The 26580-nt window shown below is 43.6% G+C and overlaps 2 long non-coding RNA genes across 6 annotated transcripts in view; both read right to left on the bottom strand.

Annotated features, from left to right (window-relative positions):
- Nucleotides 1–10908, bottom strand: part of LOC307181298 — a 315417-nt gene extending 304509 nt beyond the window's left edge. The window contains exon 1 of the long non-coding RNA XR_013826376.1: nucleotides 10879–10908. This is a non-coding gene — a long non-coding RNA (uncharacterized lncRNA). The remainder of the gene's footprint in view (nucleotides 1–10878) is intronic.
- LOC307181296 overlaps nucleotides 1–26580 on the bottom strand; it is a 1479290-nt gene that overhangs the window by 933430 nt on the left and 519280 nt on the right. The gene's annotated exons all lie outside the window — the stretch shown is intronic.

Here is a 26580-nt window from a genome sequence, read left to right as displayed (position 1 = left end):
AGACACTGATTTTGAAAAAGCCCTGGTGTTCTCCTTACATGAATGGGACTCTTCCTACTGCTAAAACATGTCTGTCACACCCAGAGGATGGTATACCGTCTGATCGGGAAGAGTTTGGAAAAGACATCTCATCTCCTCATCTCCTGGTGCTCGGGTTCACCCCTCCAGCGTCTTTACTAACAGTCTCCCCACTTGGAGATGTCAGCACTGTCAACATCCTGTTGCGTACAGTTTGGAATTTGTCCAGAGGATGAAGCGGAAGGATGAGGAACAATGAGAGACAAGTCCTAGGTGTTCAGACAGGCACATGTCACTCTAATTTCCAATCAGGAAGATGAATTGACCAAAGGCTAGGGTTGCCCATGGAAACAGTATAGGGCTTGAGGAAATCCCGCTGCTTTGTGGCCAGTTCCCATAAACACGAGTTGAACAATGGAACTCAGGGGCAGTAAAATTCACAAAACTGCAGAGTTGAAAATATCCATCACTGAAAAATGTCTTGAGGAAAGTCAGAGAAAAGGACTTGTAAGCAAGGGAGAATGGCAGGAAAGGGATTTGAGGAGGTAGAAAGGACTCGCCATTAAGCACAAGAAAAGGAGCTGAACATTGCCAACATTGCAGTTGGCCAAAAAGGGTGTATGCGTTCTTTTCTGTATATATTCAAGAAAAGGGCATACACTTTTTTAGCCAACCAAACAGGTGGGCACTGGAAGTCAATACTACAAAAGATATCACTTCGCATCAGTCAGAAGAGCCATCCTCATAAAGCGTAAACAACAGAAATGCAGGACAGGGCAACGAGAAGAGGGAGCCCTGTGAGACTTATAGTGGAAATGTATATTGCCAACGGCCATTCTGGAGAAGTGTATTGTGTTTACTAAAGCATCTAAAAAATGAGCTACAGAGCATAGGGCACTTGCACTCATGGGCGTATATCTTGGGAAAAACAAAAATCGAGAGGACACAGGCACCCCAATGTTTACCCCCTCTCTGTTTAAAAGATCCTCGACTAGGATATAACTTAAATGTCTCTGGAGGGAAAAAATGGATAGAGATGTGGTACTTAGGTAGAGTGGAATATTATTCAGCCTGGAAATCAATGAAATATGGCCAGTTGTAACAACTCCGGAGGAGTTACGTATGATCATTCTAAGTGACAGAATTCAAAAAGAAAAAGACACATATCATAAGATATCACTTAAAGGTGGAATCCAAAATGGCTACACATGAAATAAATTACAAAACAAAAACATAGTCAAATATGTAGAAAACACGCATAAGGCTGCTAAACGGGAAAGGTGGGGAGGGGTGAGGCATCATCCAGGAGGTTGAAATTAGCAAAGATACCATTCCAAATACCAAACTGATAATCAACAAGGCCTACACGGTAGCTAAAAGAACTGCACTCAGCACACTCAAGTCACCGGAAAAGAATATATACGACTGGTAAGAATCTGAAAAAGAATTTATTGATGTCTCTCTGTACATGAATCAAGTGGATGTACAGCAGCAGGAAACAGAGCTTTGAAAATCAGCTGTAACCAATATAGTAATAAATTGAAAAAAATAAACGACAGAGAGACAGAGAAAACCTCTTACAACTTTTCCTCAGGGACGGTGATGCAACATGGATTGAACACATCTAGACCCACAGCAGGATGAGACATAAGGCTGGAAACTGTTTGCGCTAAGAGAAATGTGAGGTTGGGTGAGGAAATGCACACCCTTTAAAGTAATACTACCTGGTACCCATTCAATGGGTCCCAAATCTGCAGGTTCAAGGGATCTTCCTACAGCTAAAACATGCATGGAAAACCCAGAGGACTGTACACCATGTGATCGGGAGATGTGTCTAAAATGCACCTCATTTATCCTCTCCTGGTGCTCCTGTTCACCATTCCAGCCACGCTACTTAGAATCTCCCCACTTGGAGAATCAGCACATTTAAACTCCTGTTTCACACATTTTGCAAATTGTGAGGAGGATGAACGGGAAGAGGGGGAACCAATGAGAGAAGAGTTGTAGGGGTTTGGACGGGCACATATCACTCTAATTTCCCATTAAGAATAAGAATTAAAGAAAGGCTCAGCCTGCCTCGCCGGAGCCAAAATAGGGCCTGAAGCAATCCTGCGGGTTTGAGGCCAGCTCACAAAAGAGCAACTTAAAAAATGGAGCTCAGGGTCACTGCAATTCACAAACCTGCAGAGTTATAAATGAAAACTAACGTCCAAAAATATGTTGAGGTAAGGCAAAGAAGAGGATCTGAATGCAAGACAGAATTGCAAGAAACAGATTTCAAGAGATAGATTGGACTCGTCTTTAACGCACATGAAAAGCGGCAGAATTTCGACAATGATGCAGTTGGCCCAAAAGGGCGTATGCGTTTTTTCCTGATTATATCCAGGAAAAAACGCATACGCACTTTATGGGCAACGAAGCAAGCAAGCAATGCAAATGTGCACAACAAAGAAGTCTCACTTCCCACCGGTCAAAAGGGCCATCCTAAAAAATTGTAAAAACCAGAAATGCAGGACAGGCCATGGAGAACAGGGAGCCTTTATACGCTGATGGGCAGTGTGTGAACTGCCGAGAGCCACTCTGGAGAAGTGTATGGTGGTTCCTAAATCATCTAAAAAACAGAGCTACAGAGCATAGGACACTTCCAATCATGGGAGTATATCTAGGGAAGTCTAAAAATCAACAAGACACAAGCACACCACAGTTTAGGGCTACTCTGTTTACAAGAACCTCAACTTCAGTACACCTTAAATATCCCAGGAAAGAGAACAATGGATAAAGAAGATGTGGTACTTATGTACAATGGAATATCTCTTCACCATGAAATCAATGTAATAAGGCTAGTAGAAGGATAAAGAGTGGATTTAGGTCCGATAATACTACTTGAAATAAGTCAAACAGAAAAAGAAACATATCATAAGATATCACTTATAGAGGGAGGGTAAATATGGCTGCACAAGAAATGAATTACAGAACAGAACAGTGTCTCACATTTAGAAAACACACTTATGTCAGCTTAAGGGGAAAGGAGAGGTGGGGTGATGCATAAAACCAGAGTTTGAAATTAGCACAGATACCGTTCAATAAACCAAATAGGTATTAGACAAGATCTACACCTTGCTCAATGAACTGGCCTCAACACACCCTATACAACGCAGAGAAATATATCTGAGGAATAAGAATCTTAAAACCCATGTATTGATATATCTCCATAAGGGAATCAAGTGTGTGCAGAGCGGCACAAACACAGCAGTGAAAAGGAGCTAAACCCCATTATAGAAATAAATTTTAAAAACAAAACGCTGAAACAATGAAAGAGAGAAAAATTCTTACAAAATTCGCTCAGGGGCTGTGATGCAACCTGGATTGACCACATATAAACCCACAGCTGGATAAGACATAAGGCGGGACACTTGGGGCTGACAGGATTGGTGAGCTTTGGTGAGCAACTGCCGAAAGTTTAATGCAATACTTCATGCTACTCAGTCCAAGGGTCCCAACACTCCAGGTTGAAGGGAATCTTCCTACAGCTAAACCATGCTTGGGAAACCCAGCGACTGGTATACCATATGATCGGGAAAGGTTTCTAAAACGCACCTCATTTTTCCTCTCCTGGGGCTCCGGATCGACATTCCAGCCGCTTTACTAACAACATCCCCACATGGAGTCAATGCCTTTAAGTTCTGGTATCGCACAGTCTGCAGTTAGTGCAGAGGATGAATGGGAATAGGGGGAACCAGTGAGAAACTAGCTGTAGCGGTTTCAATGGGCACATGTCACTCTAATATCACATCAGTAAGAAGAATTAACCAAAGGCACAGCAAGGTGCCCCAGAAGAAAAATAGGGCTTCAAGGAATCCTGTGGTTACGGGGCAAGACCACAAAAATAAGAGCTAAAAAATGGAGCTAAGGGCCACTGCAATTCAAAAACCTGCAGAGTTATAAAGGCCAACTATTTTTTAAAATATATTGAGGTAAGGCAATGAAGAGGCATTGAAAGCAAGGCAGAATTGCAGGAAACCGATTTCAGGAGGTAGACTGGAATTGCATTGAAAGCATAGGAAAAGAGGCAGAACGTCCACAATGATGCACTTGGCCAAAAAGGGCGTATGCGTTTTTTCCTGAATATATTCAGGAAAAAACGCATAGGCCCTTTTTGGCCAACCAAGCAAGCTTGCAAAGGAAATCTGCACTACAATGAAGTCTCACTTCCCCCCGGTCAAAAGGGCCATCTGAAAAAAGTGTAAAATCCATAAAGGCACGACAGGCCATGGAGAACTGGGAGCCTTCTTATGATGATGGGCGGGATGTAAATTGCCAACAGCCAGTCTGGAGAAGAGTATGGTGTTTCCTGAAACATCTAAAAAACAAAGCAACAGAGCCTAGGGCACTTCCACTTATGGTCTTATAGCTTAGGGAAATTAAAATCAAAAAGACACAGACACCCCAAAGTTTGGGACGGCTCTGTTTACAAGAACCTCGTTTACGGTACAAGTACAATATCGCAGAAAGTGAAAAATGGATAAAGAACTTGTGGTACTTACGTACAATGCAATATCACTCAGCAATGAAATCTATGTGATCAGGCCCGTAGCAGCATAATGAGTGGATTCCGGTATGATGATTCGAACTGAAATAAGTCACACAGAAAAGAAACATCATAAGGTATCACTAATACACAGAATGTGAACTTGGCTACACATGAACTGAATTACAAAACAGAACAAGGTCTCAAGTTTAGAAAAACAAATTATGCTTTCTTAAGGGGGTAGGTGAGTTGGGGTGTTGCATAAAACCAGAGTTTGAAATTAGCACAGATAAAGTTCCTTAAGCCAAATATGGAATAGACAAGAGCTACTCCTTGCTCAAAGAAATGGACTCAACACCCCATATTAAACGCCTAAGAATATACCTGACTAGTAAGAATCTTAAAACGTATGGATGGCTATGTCTGAAAAAGAATCAAGCGTGTGTACAGGGGCATAAACACAGCTGGGACAGGATTGGAGAGGTTCAGTGAGCAAATGAAGACCCTTTGAAGTCATATTGCATGGTACCCATTCCACGGGTCTCAACTCTCCAGGTTTAAGGTATTCTTCCTTCAGCTAAAACATGCATGTGGAACCCAGAGTATGATCAACCGTGTGATCGGGAGACGTGTTCAAATATGTCTCAGTTTTCGTCCCCTGGTACTCGGTGCAACATTCCAGACGCTTTACTAACACTCTCCCGACTTGGAGAGTCAGTCCCTTTAACCTCCTGTTTGGCCCAGTTTACAATTTCTGCGGAAGATGAACAGGAATAGCGAGAACAAATGAGAGACTAGCTGGAGGTGTCTGGACGGGCAAATTTAACTCTCATTTCCCACCAGGAAGAGGAATTAACCAAAGGCTCAGCGTGCCGTGCCGGAACCAGATTAGGGCCTGAAGCCATGCTGCGGTGTTGCGGCCAGGTCACAAGAAAGCGAGTTGAAGAAAGGAGCTCAGGGGCACTGTAATTCACAAACCTGCAGAGTTATAAATGACAGCTATCGTCCAAAAATAGACTGAAGTAAGGCTGCCAAGAGGACTTGAAAGCGGGGCAGAATTGCAGGAAACCGATTTCAGGAGGTAGACTGGAATCGCATTGAAAGCATAGGAAAAGAGGCAGAACGTCCACAATGATGCACTTGGCCAAAAAGGGCGTATGCGTTTTTTCCTGAATATATTCAGGAAAAAACGCATAGGTCCTTTTTGTCAAACAAGCAAGCTTGCAAAGAAATCTGCACTACAATGAAGTCTCACTTCACCCCGGTCAAAAGGGCCATCTGAAAAATGTGTAAAATCCAGAAAGGCAGGACAGGCCATGGAGAACTGGGAGCCTTGTTATGCTGATGGGCAGGATGTAAATTGCCAACAGACACTCGGGAGAAGTGTATGGTGTTTCCTGAAACATCTAAAAAACAAAGCAACAGAGCCTAGGGCACTGCCACTTATGGTCCTATAGCTTAGGGAAATTAAAATCAAAAAGACACAGCCACCCCAAAGTTTGGGACGCCTCTGTTTACAAGAACCTCATTTACCGTACAAGTTCAATATCACAGAAAGTGAAAAATGGATAAAGAACTTGTGGTACTTACGTACAATGCAGTATCACTCAGCAATGAAATCTATGTCATCAGGCCCGTAGCAGCATAATGAGTGGATTCAGGTACGATGATTCTAACTGAAATAAGTCACACAGAAAAAGAAACATCATAAGATATCACTAATACACGGAATGTAAACTTGGCTACACAGGAACTGAATTCCAAAACAGAACAGGGTCTCAAATTTAGAAAACCAACTTATGCTTGCTTAAGGGGAAAGTTGAGTTGGGGTGCTGCATAAAACCAGAGATTGAAATGAGCACAGATAAAGTTCCTTAAGCCAAATATGGAATAGACAAGAGCTACTCCATGCTCAACGAAATGGACTCAACACCCCATATTAAACGCCTAAGAATGTACCTGACTAGTAAGTATCTTAAAACCTATGGATTGCTATGTCTCCGAAAGAGAATCAAGCATGTGTACAGGGGCATAAACGCAGCAGTGATAGGATTGGAGAGGTTCGGTGAGCAAATGAAGACCGTTTGAAGTCATATTGCATGGTATCCATTCCACAGGTCTCAACTCTCCAGGTTTAAGGTATTCTTCCTTCAGCTAAAACATGCATGTGGAACCCAGAGTATGATCAACCGTGTGAACGGGAGACGTGTTCAAATATGTCTCAGTTTTCCTCCCCTGGTACTCGGGTGCAACATTCCAGACGCTTTACTAACACTCTCCCCACTTGGAGAGTCAGCGCCTTTAACCTCCTGTTTGGCCCAGTTTGCAATTTCTGCGGAAGATGAACAGGAATAGAGAGAACCAATGAGAGACTAGCTGGAGGTGTCTGGACGGGCAAATTTAACTCTCATTTCCCACCAGGAAGAGGAATTAACCAAAGGCTCAGCGTGCCGTGCCAGAACCAGATTAGGGCCTCAAGCCATCCTGCGGTGTTGCGGCCAGCTCACAAGAAAGCGAGTTGAAGAAAGGAGCTCAGGGGCACTGTAATTCACAAACCTGCAGAGTTATAAATGACAGCTATCGTCCAAAAATAGACTGAAGTAAGGCTGCCAAGAGGACTTGAAAGCGGGGCAGAATTGCAGGAAACCGATTTCAGGAGGTAGACTGGAATTGCATTGAAAGCATAGGAAAAGAGGCAGAACGTCCACAATGATGCACTTGGCCGAAAAGGGCGTATGCGTTTTTTCCTGAATATATTCAGGAAAAAACGCATACGCCCTTTTTGGCCAACCAAGCAAGCTTGCAAAGGAAATCTGCACTACAATGAAGTCTCACTTCCCCCCGGTCAAAAGGACCATCTGAAAAAAGTGTAAAATCCAGAAAGGCAGGACAGGCCATGGAGAACTGGGAGCCTTGTTATGCTGATGGGCGGGATGTAAATTGCCAACAACCACTCGGGAGAAGTGTATGGTGTTTCCTGAAACATCTAAAAAGCAAAGCAACAGAACCTAGGGCACTTCCACTTACGGTCCTATAGCTTAGGGAAATTAAAATCAAAAAGACACAGCCACCCCAAAGTTTGGAACGGCTCTGTTTACAAGAACCTCGTTTACAGTACAAGTTCAACATCGCAGAAAGTGAAAAATGGATAAAGAAGTTGTGGTATTTACTTACAAAGCAATATCACTCAGCAATGAAATCTGTGTCATCAGGCCCTTAGCAGCACAATGAGTGGATTCAGGTATGATGATTCTAACTGAAATAAGTCACACAGAAAAAGAAACATCATAAGATATCAGTAATACACGGAACGTAAACTTGGCTACACAGGAACTGAATTACAGAACAGAACAGGGTCTCAAATTTAGAAAACCAACTTATGCTTGCTTAAGGGTAAAGGTGAGTTGGGGTGCTGCATAAAACCAGAGATTGAAATGAGCACAGATAAAGTTCCTTAAGTCAAATATGGAATAGACAAGAGCTACTCCTTGCTCAACGAAATGGACTCAACACCGCATATTAAACGCCTAAGAATGTACCTGACTAGTAAGTATCTTAAAACCTATGGATTGCTAAGTCTCCGAAAGAGAATCAAGCATGTGTACAGGGGCATAAACGCAGCAGTGATAGGATTGGAGAGGTTCGGTGAGCAAATGAAGACCCTTTGAAGTCATATTGCATGGTACCCATTACACGGGTCTTAACTCTCCAGGTTTAAGGTATTCTTCCTTCAGCTAAAACATGCATGTGGAACCCAAGTATGATCAACCATGTGAACGGGAGACGTGTTCAAATATGTCTCAGTTTTCCTCCCCTGGTACTCGGGTGCAACATTCCAGACGCTTTACTAACACTCTCCCCACTTGGAGAGTCAGCGCCTTTAACCTCCTGTTTGGCCCAGTTTGCAATTTCTGCGGAAGATGAACAGGAATAGCGAGAACCAATGAGAGACTAGCTGGAGGTGTCTGGACAGGCAAATTTAACTCTCATTTCCCACCAGGAAGAGGAAATAACCAAAGGTTCAGCGTGCCATGCCGGAACCAGATTAGGGCCTGAAGCCATGCTGCGGTGTTGCGGTCAGGTCACAAGAAAGCGAGTTGAAGAAAGGAGCTCAGGAGCACTGTAATTCACAAACCTGCAGAGTTATAAATGACAGCTATCGTCCAAAAATAGACTGAAGTAAGGCTGCCAAGAGGACTTGAAAGCGGGGCAGAATTGCAGGAAACCGATTTCAGAAGGTAGACTGGAATTGCATTGAAAGCATAGGAAAAGAGGCAGAACGTCCACAATGATGCACTTGGCCAAAAAGGGCGTATGCGTTTTTTCCTGAATATATTCAGGAAAAAACGCATACGCCCTTTTTGGCCAACCAAGCAAGCTTGCAAAGGAAATCTGCACTACAATGAAGTCTCACTTCCCCCTGGTCAAAAGGGCCATCTGAAAAAAGTGTAAAATCCAGAAAGGCAGGACAGGCCATGGAGAACTGGGAGCCTTGTTATGCTGATGGGCGGGATGTAAATTGCCAACAACCACTCGGGAGAAGTGTATGGTGTTTCCTGAAACATCTAAAAAGCAAAGCAACAGAACCTAGGGCACTTCCACTTACGGTCCTATAGCTTAGGGAAATTAAAATCAAAAAGACACAGCCACCCCAAAGTTTGGAATGGCTCTGCTTACAAGAACCTCGTTTACAGTACAAGTTCAACATCGCAGAAAGTGAAAAATGGATAAAGAAGTTGTGGTATTTACTTACAAAGCAATATCACTCAGCAATGAAATCTGTGTCATCAGGCCCTTAGCAGCACAATGAGTGGATTCAGGTATGATGATTCTAACTGAAATAAGTCACACAGAAAAAGAAACATCATAAGATATCAGTAATACACGGAACGTAAACTTGGCTACACAGGAACTGAATTACAGAACAGAACAGGGTCTCAAATTTAGAAAACCAACTTATGCTTGCTTAAGGGTAAAGGTGAGTTGGGGTGCTGCATAAAACCAGAGATTGAAATGAGCACAGATAAAGTTCCTTAAGTCAAATATGGAATAGACAAGAGCTACTCCTTGCTCAACGAAATGGACTCAACACCGCATATTAAACGCCTAAGAATGTACCTGACTAGTAAGTATCTTAAAACCTATGGATTGCTAAGTCTCCGAAAGAGAATCAAGCATGTGTACAGGGGCATAAACGCAGCAGTGATAGGATTGGAGAGGTTCGGTGAGCAAATGAAGACCCTTTGAAGTCATATTGCATGGTACCCATTACACGGGTCTTAATTCTCCAGGTTTAAGGTATTCTTCCTTCAGCTAAAACATGCATGTGGAACCCAAGTATGATCAACCATGTGAACGGGAGACGTGTTCAAATATTTCTCAGTTTTCCTCCCCTGGTACTCGGGTGCAACATTCCAGACGCTTTACTAACACTCTCCCAACTTGGAGAGTCAGTCCCTTTAACCTCCTGTTTGGCCCAGTTTGCAATTTCTGCGGAAGATGAACAGGAATAGCGAGAACCAATGAGAGACTAGCTGGAGGTGTCTGGACGGGCAAATTTAACTCTCATTTCCCACCAGGAAGAGGAAATAACCAAAGGCTCAGCGTGCCATGCCGGAACCAGATTAGGGCCTGAAGCCATGCTGCGGTGTTGCGGCCAGGTCACAAGAAAGCGAGTTGAAGAAAGGAGCTCAGGAGCACTGTAATTCACAAACCTGCAGAGTTATAAATGACAGCTATCATCCAAAAATAGACTGAAGTAAGGCTGCCAAGAGGACTTGAAAGCGGGGCAGAATTGCAGGAAACCGATTTCAGAAGGTAGACTGGAATTGCATTGAAAGCATAGGAAAAGAGGCAGAACGTCCACAATGATGCACTTGGCCAAAAAGGGCGTATGCGTTTTTTCCTGAATATATTCAGGAAAAAACGCATACGCCCTTTTTGGCCAACCAAGCAAGCTTGCAAAGGAAATCTGCACTGCAATGAAGTCTCACTTCCCCCCGGTCAAAAGGGCCATCTGAAAAAAGTGTAAAATCCAGAAAGGCAGGACAGGCCATGGAGAACTGGGAGCCTTGTTATGCTGATGGGCGGGATGTAAATTGCCTACAGACACTCCGGAGAAGTGTATGGTGTTTCCTGAAACATCTAAAAAACAAAGCAACAGAGCCTAGGGCACTTCCACTTATGGTCCTATAGCTTAGGGAAATTAAAATCAAAAAGACACAGCCACCCCAAAGTTTGGGACGCCTCTGTTTACAAGAACCTCATTTACCGTACAAGTTCAATATCACAGAAAGTGAAAAATGGATAAAGATCTTGTGGTATTTACGTACAATGCAGTATAACTCAGCAATGAAATCTATGTCATCAGGCCCGTAGCAGCATAATGAGTGGATTCAGGTACGATGATTCTAACTGAAATAAGTCACACAGAAAAAGAAACATCATAAGATATCACTAATACACGGAATGTAAACTTGGCTACACAGGAACTGAATTCCAAAACAGAACAGGGTCTCAAATTTAGAAAACCAACTTATGCTTGCTTAAGGGGAAAGGTGAGTTGGGGTGCTGCATAAAACCAGACATTGAAATGAGCACAGATAAAGTTCCTTAAGCCAAATATGGAATAGACAAGAGCTACTCCTTGCTCAACGAAATGGACTCAACACCGCATATTAAACGCCTAAGAATGTACCTGACTAGTAAGTATCTTAAAACCTATGGATTGCTAAGTCTCCGAAAGAGAATCAAGCATGTGTACAGGGGCATAAACGCAGCAGTGATAGGATTGGAGAGGTTCGGTGAGCAAATGAAGACCCTTTGAAGTCATATTGCATGGTACCCATTACACGGGTCTCAACTACCCCGGTTTTAGGTATTCTTCCTTCAGCTAAAACATGCATGTGGAACCCAAGTATGATCAACCATGTGAACGGGAGACGTGTTCAAATATGTCTCAGTTTTCCTCCCCTGGTACTCGGGTGCAACATTCCAGACGCTTTACTAACACTCTCCCCACTTGGAGAGTCAGCGCCTTTAACCTCCTGTTTGGCCCAGTTTGCAATTTCTGCGGAAGATGAACAGGAATAGCGAGAACCAATGAGAGACTAGCTGGAGGTGTCTGGACGGGCAAATTTAACTCTCATTTCCCACCAGGAAGAGGAATTAACCAAAGGCTCAGCGTGCCGTGCCAGAACCAGATTAGGGCCTGAAGCCATCCTGCGGTGTTGCGGCCAGGTCACAAGAAAGCCAGTTGAAGAAAGGAGCTCAGGGGCACTGTAATTCACAAACCTGCAGAGTTATAAATGACAGCTATCGTCCAAAAATAGACTGAAGTAAGGCTGCCAAGAGGACTTGAAAGCGGGGCAGAATTGCAGGAAACCGATTTCAGGAGGTAGACTGGAATTGCATTGAAAGCATAGGAAAAGAGGCAGAACGTCCACAATGATGCACTTGGCCAAAAAGGGCGTATGCGTTCTTTCCTGAATATATTCAGGAAAAAACGCATACGCCCTTTTTGGCCAACCAAGCAAGCTTGCAAAGGAAATCTGCACTACAATGAAGTCTCACTTCCCCCCGGTCAAAAGGGCCATCTGAAAAAAGTGTAAAATCCAGAAAGGCAGGACAGGCCATGGAGAACTGGGAGCCTTGTTATGCTGATGGGCGGGATGTAAATTGCCAACAGACACTCGGGGGAAGTCTATGGTGTTTCCTGAAACATCTAAAAAACAAAGCAACAGAGCCTAGGCACTGCCACTTATGGTCCTATAGCTTAGGGAAATTAAAATCAAAAAGACACAGCCACCCCAAAATTTGGGACGCCTCTGTTTACAAGAACCTCGTTTACAGTACAAGTTCAACATCGCAGAAAGTGAAAAATAGATAAAGAAGATGTGGTATTTACTTACAAAGCAATATCACTCAGCAATGAAATCTGTGTCATCAGGCCCTTAGCAGCACAATGAGTGGATTCAGGTATGATGATTCTAACTGAAATAAGTCACACAGAAAAAGAAACATCATAAGATATCACTAATACACGGAATGTAAACTTGGCTACACAGGAACTGAATTACAGAACAGAACAGGGTCTCAAATTTAGAAAACCAACTTATGCTTGCTTAAGGGGAAAGGTGAGTTGGGGTGCTGCATAAAACCAGAGATTGAAATGAGCACAGATAAAGCTCCTTAAGTCAAATATGGAATAGACAAGAGCTACTCCTTGCTCAACGAAATGGACTCAACACCGCATATTAAACGCCTAAGAATGTACCTGACTAGTAAGTATCATAAAACCTATGGATTGCTATGTCTCCAAAAGAGAATCAAGCATGTATACAGGGGCATAAACGCAGCAGTGATAGGATTGGAGAGGTTCGGTGAGCAAATGAAGACCCTTTGAAGTCATATTTCATGGTACCCATTCCACGGGTTTCAACTACCCAGGTTTTAGGTATTCTTCCTTCAGCTAAAACATGCATGTGGAACCCAAGTATGATCAACCATGTGAACGGGAGACGTGTTCAAATATGTCTCACTTTTCCTCCCCTGGTACTCGGGTGCAACATTCCAGACGCTTTACTAACACTCTCCCCACTTGGAGAGTCAGCGCCTTTAACCTCCTGTTTGGCCCAGTTTGCAAATTCTGCGGAAGATGAACAGGAATAGCGAGAACCATTGAGAGACTAGCTGGAGGTGTCTGGACGGGCAAATTTAACTCTCATTTCCCACCAGGAAGAGGAATTAACCAAAGGTTCAGCGTGCCGTGCCGGAACCAGATTAGGGCCTGAAGCCATCCTGCGGTGTTGCGGCCAGCTCAAAAGAAAGCGAGTTGAAGAAAGGAGCTCAGGGGCACTGTAATTCACAAACCTGCAGAGTTATAAATGACAGCTATCGTCCAAAAATATACTGAAGTAAGGTTGCCAAGAGGACTTGAAAGCGGGGCAGAATTGCAGCAAACTGATTTCAGGAGGTAGACTGGAATTGCATTGAAAGCATAGGAAAAGAGGCAGAACGTCCACAATGATGCACTTGGCCAAAAAGGGCGTATGCGTTTTTTCCTGAATATATTCAGGAAAAAACGCATACGCCCTTTTTGGCCAACCAAGCAAGCTTGAAAAGGAAATCTGCACTACAATGAAGTCTCACTTCCCCCCGGTCAAAAGGGCCATCTGAAAAAAGTGTAAAATCCAGAAAGGCAGGACAGGCCATGGAGAACTGGGAGCCTTGTTATGCTGATGGGCGGGATGTAAATTGCCAACAACCACTCGGGAGAAGTGTATGGTGTTTCCTGAAACATCTAAAAAACAAAGCAACAGAACCTAGGGCACTTCCACTTATGGTCCTATAGCTTAGGGAAATTAAAATCAAAAAGACACAGCCACCCCAAAGTTTGGAACGGCTCTGTTTACAAGAACCTCGTTTACAGTACAAGTTCAACATCGCAGAAAGTGAAAAATGGATAAAGAAGTTGTGGTATTTACTTACAAAGCAATATCACTAAGCAATGAAATCTGTGTCATCAGGCCCTTAGCAGCACAATGAGTGGGTTGAGGTATGATGATTCTAACTGAAATAAGTCACACAGAAAAAGAAACATCATAAGATATCAGTAATACACGGAATGTAAACTTGGCTACACAGGAACTGAATTACAGAACAGAACAGGGTCTCAAATTTAGAAAACCAACTTATGCTTGCTTAAGGGTAAAGGTGAGTTGGGGTGCTGCATAAAACCAGAGATTGAAATGAGCACAGATAAAGTTCCTTAAGTCAAATATGGAATAGACAAGAGCTACTCCTTGCTCAACGAAATGGACTCAACACCGCATATTAAACGCCTAAGAATGTACCTGACTAGTAAGTATCTTAAAACCTATGGATTGCTATGTCTCCAAAAGAGAATCAAGCATGTGTACAGGGGCATAAACGCAGCAGTGATAGGATTGGAGAGGTTCGGTGAGCAAATGAAGACTCTTTGAAGTCATATTGCATGGTACCCATTCCACGGGTCTTAACTCTCCAGGTTTAAGGTATTCTTCCTTCATCTAAAACATGCATGTGGAACCCAAGTATGATGAACCATGTGAACGGGAGACGTGTTCAAATATGTCTCAGTTTTCCTCCCCTGGTACTCTGGTGCAACATTCCAGACGCTTTACTAATACTCTCCCCACTTGGAGAGTCAGCGCCTTTAACCTCCTGTTTGGCCCAGTTTGCAATTTCTGCGGAAGATGAACAGGAATAGCGAGAACCAATGAGAGACTAGCTGGAGGTGTCTGGACGGGCAAATTTAACTCTCATTTCCCACCAGGAAGAGGAAATAACCAAAGGCTCAGCGTGCCGTGCCGGAACCAGATTAGGGCCTGAAGCCATCCTGCGGTGTTGCGGCCAGGTCACAAGAAAGCGAGTTGAAGAAAGGAGCTCAGGGGCACTGTAATTCACAAAGCTGCAGAGTTATAAATGACAGCTATCGTCCAAAAATAGACTGAAGTAAGGCTGCCAAGAGGACTTGAAAGCGGGGCAGAATTGCAGGAAACCGATTTCAGGAGGTAGACTGGAATTGCATTGAAAGCATAGGAAAAGAGGCAGAACGTCCACAATGATGCACTTGGCCAAAAAGGGCGTATGCGTTTTTTCCTGAATATATTCAGGAAAAAACGCATACGCCCTTTTTGGCCAACCAAGCAAGCTTGCAAAGGAAATCTGCACTACAATGAAGTCTCACTTCCCCGCGGTCAAAAGGGCCATCTGAAAAAAGTGTAAAATCCAGAAAGGCAGGACAGGCCATGGAGAACTGGGAGCCTTGTTATGCTGATGGGCGGGATGTAAATTGCCAACAACCACTCAGGAGAAGTGTATGGTGTTTCCTGAAACATCTAAAAAACAAAGCAACAGAGCCTAGGCACTGCCACTTATGGTCCTATAGCTTAGGGAAATTAAAATCAAAAAGACACAGCCACCCCAAAATTTGGGACGCCTCTGTTTACAAGAACCTCGTTTACAGTACAAGTTCAACATCGCAGAAAGTGAAAAATAGATAAAGAAGATGTGGTATTTACTTACAAAGCAATATCACTCAGCAATGAAATCTGTGTCATCAGGCCCTTAGCAGCACAATGAGTGGATTCAGGTATGATGATTCTAACTGAAATAAGTCACACAGAAAAAGAAACATCATAAGATATCACTAATACACGGAATGTAAACTTGGCTACACAGGAACTGAATTACAGAACAGAACAGGGTCTCAAATTTAGAAAACCAACTTATGCTTGCTTAAGGGGAAAGGTGAGTTGGGGTGCTGCATAAAACCAGAGATTGAAATGAGCACAGATAAAGCTCCTTAAGTCAAATATGGAATAGACAAGAGCTACTCCTTGCTCAACGAAATGGACTCAACACCGCATATTAAACGCCTAAGAATGTACCTGACTAGTAAGTATCATAAAACCTATGGATTGCTATGTCTCCAAAAGAGAATCAAGCATGTATACAGGGGCATAAACGCAGCAGTGATAGGATTGGAGAGGTTCGGTGAGCAAATGAAGACCCTTTGAAGTCATATTTCATGGTACCCATTCCACGGGTTTCAACTACCCAGGTTTTAGGTATTCTTCCTTCAGCTAAAACATGCATGTGGAACCCAAGTATGATCAACCATGTGAACGGGAGACGTGTTCAAATATGTCTCACTTTTCCTCCCCTGGTACTCGGGTGCAACATTCCAGACGCTTTACTAACACTCTCCCCACTTGGAGAGTCAGCGCCTTTAACCTCCTGTTTGGCCCAGTTTGCAAATTCTGCGGAAGATGAACAGGAATAGCGAGAACCATTGAGAGACTAGCTGGAGGTGTCTGGACGGGCAAATTTAACTCTCATTTCCCACCAGGAAGAGGAATTAACCAAAGGTTCAGCGTGCCGTGCCGGAACCAGATTAGGGCCTGAAGCCATCCTGCGGTGTTGCGGCCAGCTCAAAAGAAAGCGAGTTGAAGAAAGGAGCTCAGGGGCACTGTAATTCACAAACCTGCAGAGTTATAAATGACAGCTATCGTCCAAAAATATACTGAAGTAAGGTTGCCAAGAGGACTTGAAAGCGGGGCAGAATTGCAGCAAACTGATTTCAGGAGGTAGACTGGAATTGCATTGAAAGCATAGGAAAAGAGGCAGAACGTCCACAATGATGCACTTGGCCAAAAAGGGCGTATGCGTTTTTTCCTGAATATATTCAGGAAAAAACGCATACGCCCTTTTTGGCCAACCAAGCAAGCTTGAAAAGGAAATCTGCACTACAATGAAGTCTCACTTCCCCCCGGTCAAAAGGGCCATCTGAAAAAAGTGTAAAATCCAGAAAGGCAGGACAGGCCATGGAGAACTGGGAGCCTTGTTATGCTGATGGGCGGGATGTAAATTGCCAACAACCACTCGGGAGAAGTGTATGGTGTTTCCTGAAACATCTAAAAAACAAAGCAACAGAACCTAGGGCACTTCCACTTATGGTCCTATAGCTTAGGGAAATTAAAATCAAAAAGACACAGCCACCCCAAAGTTTGGAACGGCTCTGTTTACAAGAACCTCGTTTACAGTACAAGTTCAACATCGCAGAAAGTGAAAAATGGATAAAGAAGTTGTGGTATTTACTTACAAAGCAATATCACTAAGCAATGAAATCTGTGTCATCAGGCCCTTAGCAGCACAATGAGTGGGTTGAGGTATGATGATTCTAACTGAAATAAGTCACACAGAAAAAGAAACATCATAAGATATCAGTAATACACGGAATGTAAACTTGGCTACACAGGAACTGAATTACAGAACAGAACAGGGTCTCAAATTTAGAAAACCAACTTATGCTTGCTTAAGGGTAAAGGTGAGTTGGGGTGCTGCATAAAACCAGAGATTGAAATGAGCACAGATAAAGTTCCTTAAGTCAAATATGGAATAGACAAGAGCTACTCCTTGCTCAACGAAATGGACTCAACACCGCATATTAAACGCCTAAGAATGTACCTGACTAGTAAGTATCTTAAAACCTATGGATTGCTATGTCTCCAAAAGAGAATCAAGCATGAGTACAGGGGCATAAACGCAGCAGTGATAGGATTGGAGAGGTTCGGTGAGCAAATGAAGACTCTTTGAAGTCATATTGCATGGTACCCATTCCACGGGTCTTAACTCTCCAGGTTTAAGGTATTCTTCCTTCATCTAAAACATGCATGTGGAACCCAAGTATGATGAACCATGTGAACGGGAGACGTGTTCAAATATGTCTCAGTTTTCCTCCCCTGGTACTCTGGTGCAACATTCCAGACGCTTTACTAATACTCTCCCCACTTGGAGAGTCAGCGCCTTTAACCTCCTGTTTGGCCCAGTTTGCAATTTCTGCGGAAGATGAACAGGAATAGCGAGAACCAATGAGAGACTAGCTGGAGGTGTCTGGACGGGCAAATTTAACTCTCATTTCCCACCAGGAAGAGGAAATAACCAAAGGCTCAGCGTGCCGTGCCGGAACCAGATTAGGGCCTGAAGCCATCCTGCGGTGTTGCGGCCAGGTCACAAGAAAGCGAGTTGAAGAAAGGAGCTCAGGGGCACTGTAATTCACAAAGCTGCAGAGTTATAAATGACAGCTATCGTCCAAAAATAGACTGAAGTAAGGCTGCCAAGAGGACTTGAAAGCGGGGCAGAATTGCAGGAAACCGATTTCAGGAGGTAGACTGGAATTGCATTGAAAGCATAGGAAAAGAGGCAGAACGTCCACAATGATGCACTTGGCCAAAAAGGGCGTATGCGTTTTTTCCTGAATATATTCAGGAAAAAACGCATACGCCCTTTTTGGCCAACCAAGCAAGCTTGCAAAGGAAATCTGCACTACAATGAAGTCTCACTTCCCCGCGGTCAAAAGGGCCATCTGAAAAAAGTGTAAAATCCAGAAAGGCAGGACAGGCCATGGAGAACTGGGAGCCTTGTTATGCTGATGGGCGGGATGTAAATTGCCAACAACCACTCAGGAGAAGTGTATGGTGTTTCCTGAAACATCTAAAAAACAAAGCAACAGAACCTAGGGCACTTCCACTTATGGTCCTATAGCTTAGGGAAATTAAAATCAAAAAGACACAGCCACCCCAAAGTTTGGAACGGCTCTGTTTACAAGAACCTCGTTTACAGTACAAGTTCAACATCGCAGAAAGTGAAAAATGGATAAAGGAGTTGTGGTATTTACTTACAAAGCAATATCACTCAGCAATGAAATCTGTGTCATCAGGCCCTTAGCAGCACAATGAGTGGATTCAGGTATGATGATTCTAACTGAAATAAGTCACACAGAAAAAGAAACATCATAAGATATCAGTAATACACGGAATGTAAACTTGGCTACACAGGAACTGAATTACAGAACAGAACATGGTCTCAAATTTAGAAAACCAACTTATTCTTGCTTAAGGGTAAAGGTGAGTTGGGGTGCTGCATAAAACCAGAGATTGAAATGAGCACAGATAAAGTTCCTTAAGCCAAATATGGCATAGACAAGAGCTACTCCTTGCTCAACGAAATGGACTCAACACCGCATATTAAACGCCTAAGAATGTACCTGACTAGTAAATATCTTAAAACCTATGGATTGCTATGTCTCCGAAAGAGAATCAAGCATGTGTACAGGGGCATAAACGCAGCAGTGATAGGATTGGAGAGGTTCGGTGAGCAAATGAAGACCCTTTGAAGTCATATTGCATGGTACCCATTCCACGGGTCTTAACTCTCCAGGTTTAAGGTATTCTTCCTTCAGCTAAAACATGCATGTGGAACCCAAGTATGATGAACCATGTGAACGGGAGACGTGTTCAAATATGTCTCAGTTTTCCTCCCCTGGTACTCGGGTGCAACATTCCAGACGCTTTACTAACACTCTCCCAACTTGGAGAGTCAGCGCCTTTAACCTCCTGTTTGGCCCAGTTTGCAATTTCTGCGGAAGATGAACAGGAATAGCGAGAACCAATGAGAGACTAGCTGGAGGTGTCTGGACGGGCAAATTTAACTCTCATTTCCCACCAGGAAGAGGAAATAACCAAAGGCTCAGCGTGCCGTGCCGGAACCAGATTAGGGTCTGAAGCCATCCTGCGGTGTTGCGGCCAGCTCACAAGAAAGCGAGTTGAAGAAAGGAGCTCAGGGGCACTGTAATTCACAAACCTGCAGAGTTATAAATGACAGCTACCGTCCAAAAATAGACTGAAGTAAGGCTGCCAAGAGGACTTGAAAGCGGGGCAGAATTGCAGGAAACCGATTTCAGGAGGTAGACTGGAATTGCATTGAAAGCATAGGAAAAGAGGCAGAACGTCCACAATGATGCACTTGGCCAAAAAGGGCGTATGCGTTTTTTCCTGAATATATTCAGGAAAAAACGCATACGCCCTTTTTGGCCAACCAAGCAAGCTTGCAAAGGAAATCTGCACTACAATGAAGTCTCACTTCCCCCCGGTCAAAAGGGCCATCTGAAAAAAGTGTAAAATCCAGAAAGGCAGGACAGGCCATGGAGAACTGGGAGCCTTGTTATGCTGATGGGCGGGATGTAAATTGCCAACAACCACTGGGGAGGAGTGTATGGTGTTTCCTGAAACATCTAAAAAACAAAGCAACAGAACCTAGGGCACTTCCACTTATGGTCCTATAGCTTAGGGAAATTAAAATCAAAAAGACACAGCCACCCCAAAGTTTGGAACGGCTGTGTTTACAAGAAGCTCGTTTACAGTACAAGTTCAACATCGCAGAAAGTGAAAAATGGATAAAGAAGTTGTGGTATTTACTTACAAAGCAATATCACTCAGCAATGAAATCTGTGTCATCAGGCCCTTAGCAGCACAATGAGTGGATTCAGGTATGATGCTTCTAACTGAAATAAGTCACACAGAAAAAGAAACATCATAAGATATCAGTAATACACGGAATGTAAACTTGGCTACACAGGAACTGAATTACAGAACAGAACAGGGTCTCAAATTTAGAAAACCAACTTATGCTTGCTTAAGGGGAAAGGTGAGTTGGGGTGCTGCATAAAACCAGAGATTGAAATGAGCACAGATAAAGTTCCTTAAGTCAAATATGGAATAGACAAGAGCTACTCCTTGCTCAACGAAATGGACTCAACACCGCATATTAAACGCCTAAGAATGTACCTGACTAGTAAGTATCTTAAAACCTATGGATTGCTATGTCTCCGAAAGAGAATCAAGCATGTGTACAGGGGCATAAACGCAGCAGTGATAGGATTGGAGAGGTTCGGTGAGCAAATGAAGACCCTTTGAAGTCATATTGCATGGTACCCATTACACGGGTCTTAACTCTCCAGGTTTAAGGTATTCTTCCTTCAGCTAAAACATGCATGTGGAACCCAAGTATGATCAACCATGTGAACGGGAGACGTGTTCAAATATGTCTCAGTTTTCCTCCCCTGGTACTCGGGTGCAACATTCCAGACGCTTTACTAACACTCTCCCCACTTGGAGAGTCAGCGCCTTTAACCTCCTGTTTGGCCCAGTTTGCAATTTCTGCGGAAGATGAACAGGAATAGCGAGAACCAATGAGAGACTAGCTGGAGGTGTCTGGACGGGCAAATTTAACTCTCATTTCCCACCAGGAAGAGGAAATAACCAAAGGCTCAGCGTGCCGTGCCGGAACCAGATTAGGGCCTGAAGCCATCCTGCGGTGTTGCGGCCAGGTCACAAGAAAGCGAGTTGAAGAAAGGAGCTCAGGGGCACTGTAATTCACAAACCTGCAGAGTTATAAATGACAGCTACCGTCCAAAAATAGACTGAAGTAAGGCTGCCAAGGGGACTTGAAAGCAGGGCAGAATTGCAGGAAACCGATTTCAGGAGGTAGACTGGAATTGCATTGAAAGCATAGGAAAAGAGGCAGAACGTCCACAATGATGCACTTGGCCAAAAAGGGCGTATGCGTTTTTTCCTGAATATATTCAGGAAAAAACGCATACGCCCTTTTTGGCCAACCAAGCAAGCTTGCAAAGGAAATCTGCACTACAATGAAGTCTCACTTCCCCCCGGTCAAAAGGGCCATCTGAAAAAAGTGTAAAATCCAGAAAGGCAGGACAGGCCATGGAGAACTGGGAGCCTTGTTATGCTGATGGGCAGGATGTAAATTGCCAACAACCACTCAGGAGAAGTGTATGGTGTTTCCTGAAACATCTAAAAAACAAAGCAACAGAACCTAGGGCACTTCCACTTATGGTCCTATAGCTTAGGGAAATTAAAATCAAAAAGACACAGCCACCCCAAAGTTTGGAACTGCTCTGTTTACAACAACCTCGTTTACAGTACAAGTTCAACATCGCAGAAAGTGAAAAATGGATAAAGAAGTTGTGGTATTTACTTACAAAGCAATATCACTCAGCAATGAAATCTGTGTCATCAGACCCTTAGCAGCACAATGAGTGGATTCAGGTATGATGATTCTAACTGAAATAAGTCACACAGAAAAAGAAACATCATAAGATATCAGTAATACACGGAATGTAAACTTGGCTACACAGGAACTGAATTACAGAACAGAACAGGGTCTCAAATTTAGAAAACCAACTTATGCTTGCTTAAGGGGAAAGGTGAGTTGGGGTGCTGCATAAAACCAGAGATTGAAATGAGCACAGATAAAGTTCCTTAAGTCAAATATGGAATAGACAAGAGCTACTCCTTGCTCAACGAAATGGACTCAACACCGCATATTAAACGCCTAAGAATGTACCTGACTAGTAAGTATCTTAAAACCTATGGATTGCTATGTCTCCGAAAGAGAATCAAGCATGTGTACAGGGGCATAAACGCAGCAGTGATAGGATTGGAGAGGTTCGGTGAGCAAATGAAGACCCTTTGAAGTCATATTGCATGGTACCCATTACACGGGTCTTAACTCTCCAGGTTTAAGGTATTCTTCCTTCAGCTAAAACATGCATGTGGAACCCAAGTATGATGAACCATGTGAACGGGAGACGTGTTCAAATATGTCTCAGTTTTCCTCCCCTGGTACTCGGGTGCAACATTCCAGACGCTTTACTAACACTCTCCCCACTTGGAGAGTCAGCGCCTTTAACCTCCTGTTTGGCCCAGTTTGCAATTTCTGCGGAAGATGAACAGGAATAGCGAGAACCAATGAGAGACTAGCTGGAGGTGTCTGGACGGGCAAATTTAACTCTCATTTCCCACCAGGAAGAGGAAATAACCAAAGGCTCAGCGTGCCGTGCCGGAACCAGATTAGGGCCTGAAGCCATCCTGCGGTGTTGCGGCCAGCTCACAAGAAAGCGAGTTGAAGAAAGGAGCTCAGGGGCACTGTAATTCACAAACCTGCAGAGTTATAAATGACAGCTACCGTCCAAAAATAGACTGAAGTAAGGCTGCCAAGAGGACTTGAAAGCGGGGCAGAATTGCAAGAAACCGATTTCAGGAGGTAGACAGGAATTGCATTGAAAGCATAGGAAAAGAGGCAGAACGTCCACAATGATGCACTTGGCCAAAAAGGGTGTATGCGTTTTTTCCTGAATATATTCAGGAAAAAACGCATACGCCCTTTTTGGCCAACCAAGCAAGCTTGCAAAGGAAATCTGCACTACAATGAAGTCTCACTTCCCCCCGGTCAAAAGGGCCATCTGAAAAAAGTGTAAAATCCAGAAAGGCAGGACAGGCCATGGAGAACTGGGAGCCTTGTTATGCTGATGGGCGGGATGTAAATTGCCAACAACCACTGGGGAGAAGTGTATGGTGTTTCCTGAAACATCTAAAAAACAAAGCAACAGAACCTAGGGCACTTCCACTTATGGTCCTATAGCTTAGGGAAATTAAAATCAAAAAGACACAGCCACCCCAAAGTTTGGAACCACTCTGTTTACAAGAACCTCGTTTACAGTACAAGTTCAACATCGCAGAAAGTGAAAAATGGATAAAGAAGTTGTGGTATTTACTTACAAAGCAATATCACTCAGCAATGAAATCTGTGTCATCAGGCCCTTAGCAGCACAATGAGTGGATTCAGGTATGATGATTCTAACTGAAATAAGTCACACAGAAAAAGAAACATCATAAGATATCAGTAATACACGGAATGTAAACTTGGCTACACAGGAACTGAATTACAGAACAGAACAGGGTCTCAAATTTAGAAAACCAACTTATGCTTGCTTAAGGGGAAAGGTGAGTTGGGGTGCTGCATAAAACCAGAGATTGAAATGAGCACAGATAAAGTTCCTTAAGTCAAATATGGAATAGACAAGAGCTACTCCTTGCTCAACGAAATGGACTCAACACCGCATATTAAACGCCTAAGAATGTACCTGACTAGTAAGTATCTTAAAACCTATGGATTGCTATGTCTCCAAAAGAGAATCAAGCATGTGTACAGGGGCATAAACGCAGCAGTGATAGGATTGGAGAGGTTCGGTGAGCAAATGAAGACCCTTTGAAGTCATATTGCATGGTACCCATTACACGGGTCTTAACTCTCCAGGTTTAAGGTATTCTTCCTTCAGCTAAAACATGCATGTGGAACCCAAGTATGATCAACCATGTGAACGGGAGACGTGTTCAAATATGTCTCAGTTTTCCTCCCCTGGTACTCGGGTGCAACATTCCAGACGCTTTACTAACACTCTCCCCACTTGGAGAGTCAGCGCCTTTAACCTCCTGTTTGGCCCAGTTTGCAATTTCTGCGGAAGATGAACAGGAATAGCGAGAACCAATGAGAGACTAGCTGGAGGTGTCTGGACGGGCAAATTTAACTCTCATTTCCCACCAGGAAGAGGAAATAACCAAAGGCTCAGCGTGCCGTGCCGGAACCAGATTAGGGCCTGAAGCCATCCTGCGGTGTTGCAGCCAGGTCACAAGAAAGCGAGTTGAAGAAAGGAGCTCAGGGGCACTGTAATTCACAAACCTGCAGAGTTATAAATGACAGCTACCGTCCAAAAATAGACTGAAGTAAGGCTGCCAAGAGGACTTGAAAGCGGGGCAGAATTGCAGGAAACCGATTTCAGGAGGTAGACTGGAATTGCATTGAAAGCATAGGAAAAGAGGCAGAACGTCCACAATGATGCACTTGGCCAAAAAGGGCGTATGCGTTTTTTCCTGAATATATTCAGGAAAAAACGCATACGCCCTTTTTGGCCAACCAAGCAAGCTTGCAAAGGAAATCTGCACTACAATGAAGTCTCACTTCCCCCTGGTCAAAAGGGCCATCTGAAAAAAGTGTAAAATCCAGAAAGGCAGGACAGGCCATGGAGAACTGGGAGCCTTGTTATGCTGATGGGCGGGATGTAAATTGCCAACAACCACTCAGGAGAAGTGTATGGTGTTTCCTGAAACATCTAAAAAACAAAGCAACAGAACCTAGGGCACTTCAACTTATGGTCCTATAGCTTAGGGAAATTAAAATCAAAAAGACACAGCCACCCCAAAGTTTGGAACTGCTCTGTTTACAACAACCTCGTTTACAGTACAAGTTCAACATCGCAGAAAGTGAAAAATGGATAAAGAAGTTGTGGTATTTACTTACAAAGCAATATCACTCAGCAATGAAATCTGTGTCATCAGGCCCTTAGCAGCACAATGAGTGGATTCAGGTATGATGATTCTAACTGAAATAAGTCACACAGAAAAAGAAACATCATAAGATATCAGTAATACACGGAATGTAAACTTGGCTACACAGGAACTGAATTACAGAACAGAACAGGGTCTCAAATTTAGAAAACCAACTTATGCTTGCTTAAGGGTAAAGGTGAGTTGGGGTGCTGCATAAAACCAGAGATTGAAATGAGCACAGATAAAGTTCCTTAAGTCAAATATGGAATAGACAAGAGCTACTCCTTGCTCAACGAAATGGACTCAACACCGCATATTAAACGCCTAAGAATGTACCTGACTAGTAAGTATCTTAAAACCTATGGATTGCTATGTCTCCGAAAGAGAATCAAGCATGTGTACAGGGGCATAAACGCAGCAGTGATAGGATTGGAGAGGTTCGGTGAGCAAATGAAGACCCTTTGAAGTCATATTGCATGGTACCCATTACACGGGTCTCAACTCTCCAGGTTTAAGGTATTCTTCCTTCAGCTAAAACATGCATGTGGAACCCAAGTATGATGAACCATGTGAACGGGAGACGTGTTCAAATATGTCTCAGTTTTCCTCCCCTGGTACTCTGGTGCAACATTCCAGACGCTTTACTAATACTCTCCCCACTTGGAGAGTCAGCGCCTTTAACCTCCTGTTTGGCCCAGTTTGCAATTTCTGCGGAAGATGAACAGGAATAGCGAGAACCAATGAGAGACTAGCTGGAGGTGTCTGGACGGGCAAATTTAACTCTCATTTCCCACCAGGAAGAGGAAATAACCAAAGGCTCAGCGTGCCGTGCCGGAACCAGATTAGGGCCTGAAGCCATCCTGCGGTGTTGCGGCCAGGTCACAAGAAAGCGAGTTGAAGAAAGGAGCTCAGGGGCACTGTAATTCACAAACCTGCAGAGTTATAAATGACAGCTATCGTCCAAAAATAGACTGAAGTAAGGCTGCCAAGAGGACTTGAAAGCGGGGCAGAATTGCAGGAAACCGATTTCAGGAGGTAGACTGGAATTGCATTGAAAGCATAGGAAAAGAGGCAGAACGTCCACAATGATGCACTTGGCCAAAAAGGGCGTATGCGTTTTTTCCTGAATATATTCAGGAAAAAACGCATACGCCCTTTTTGGCCAACCAAGCAAGCTTGCAAAGGAAATCTGCACTACAATGAAGTCTCACTTCCCCCCGGTCAAAAGGGCCATCTGAAAAAAGTGTAAAATCCAGAAAGGCAGGACAGGCCATGGAGAACTGGGAGCCTTGTTATGCTGATGGGCGGGATGTAAATTGCCAACAACCACTCGGGAGAAGTGTATGGTGTTTCCTGAAACATCTAAAAAACAAAGCAACAGAACCTAGGGCACTTCCACTTATGGTCCTATAGCTTAGGGAAATTAAAATCAAAAAGACACAGCCACCCCAAAGTTTGGAACCA

This window comes from Stenella coeruleoalba (assembly GCF_951394435.1).
Source record: "Stenella coeruleoalba genome assembly, contig: scaffold_34, whole genome shotgun sequence".
Taxonomy (NCBI): domain Eukaryota; kingdom Metazoa; phylum Chordata; class Mammalia; order Artiodactyla; family Delphinidae; genus Stenella; species Stenella coeruleoalba.
This window is presented reverse-complemented; position numbering and strand designations above follow the sequence as displayed.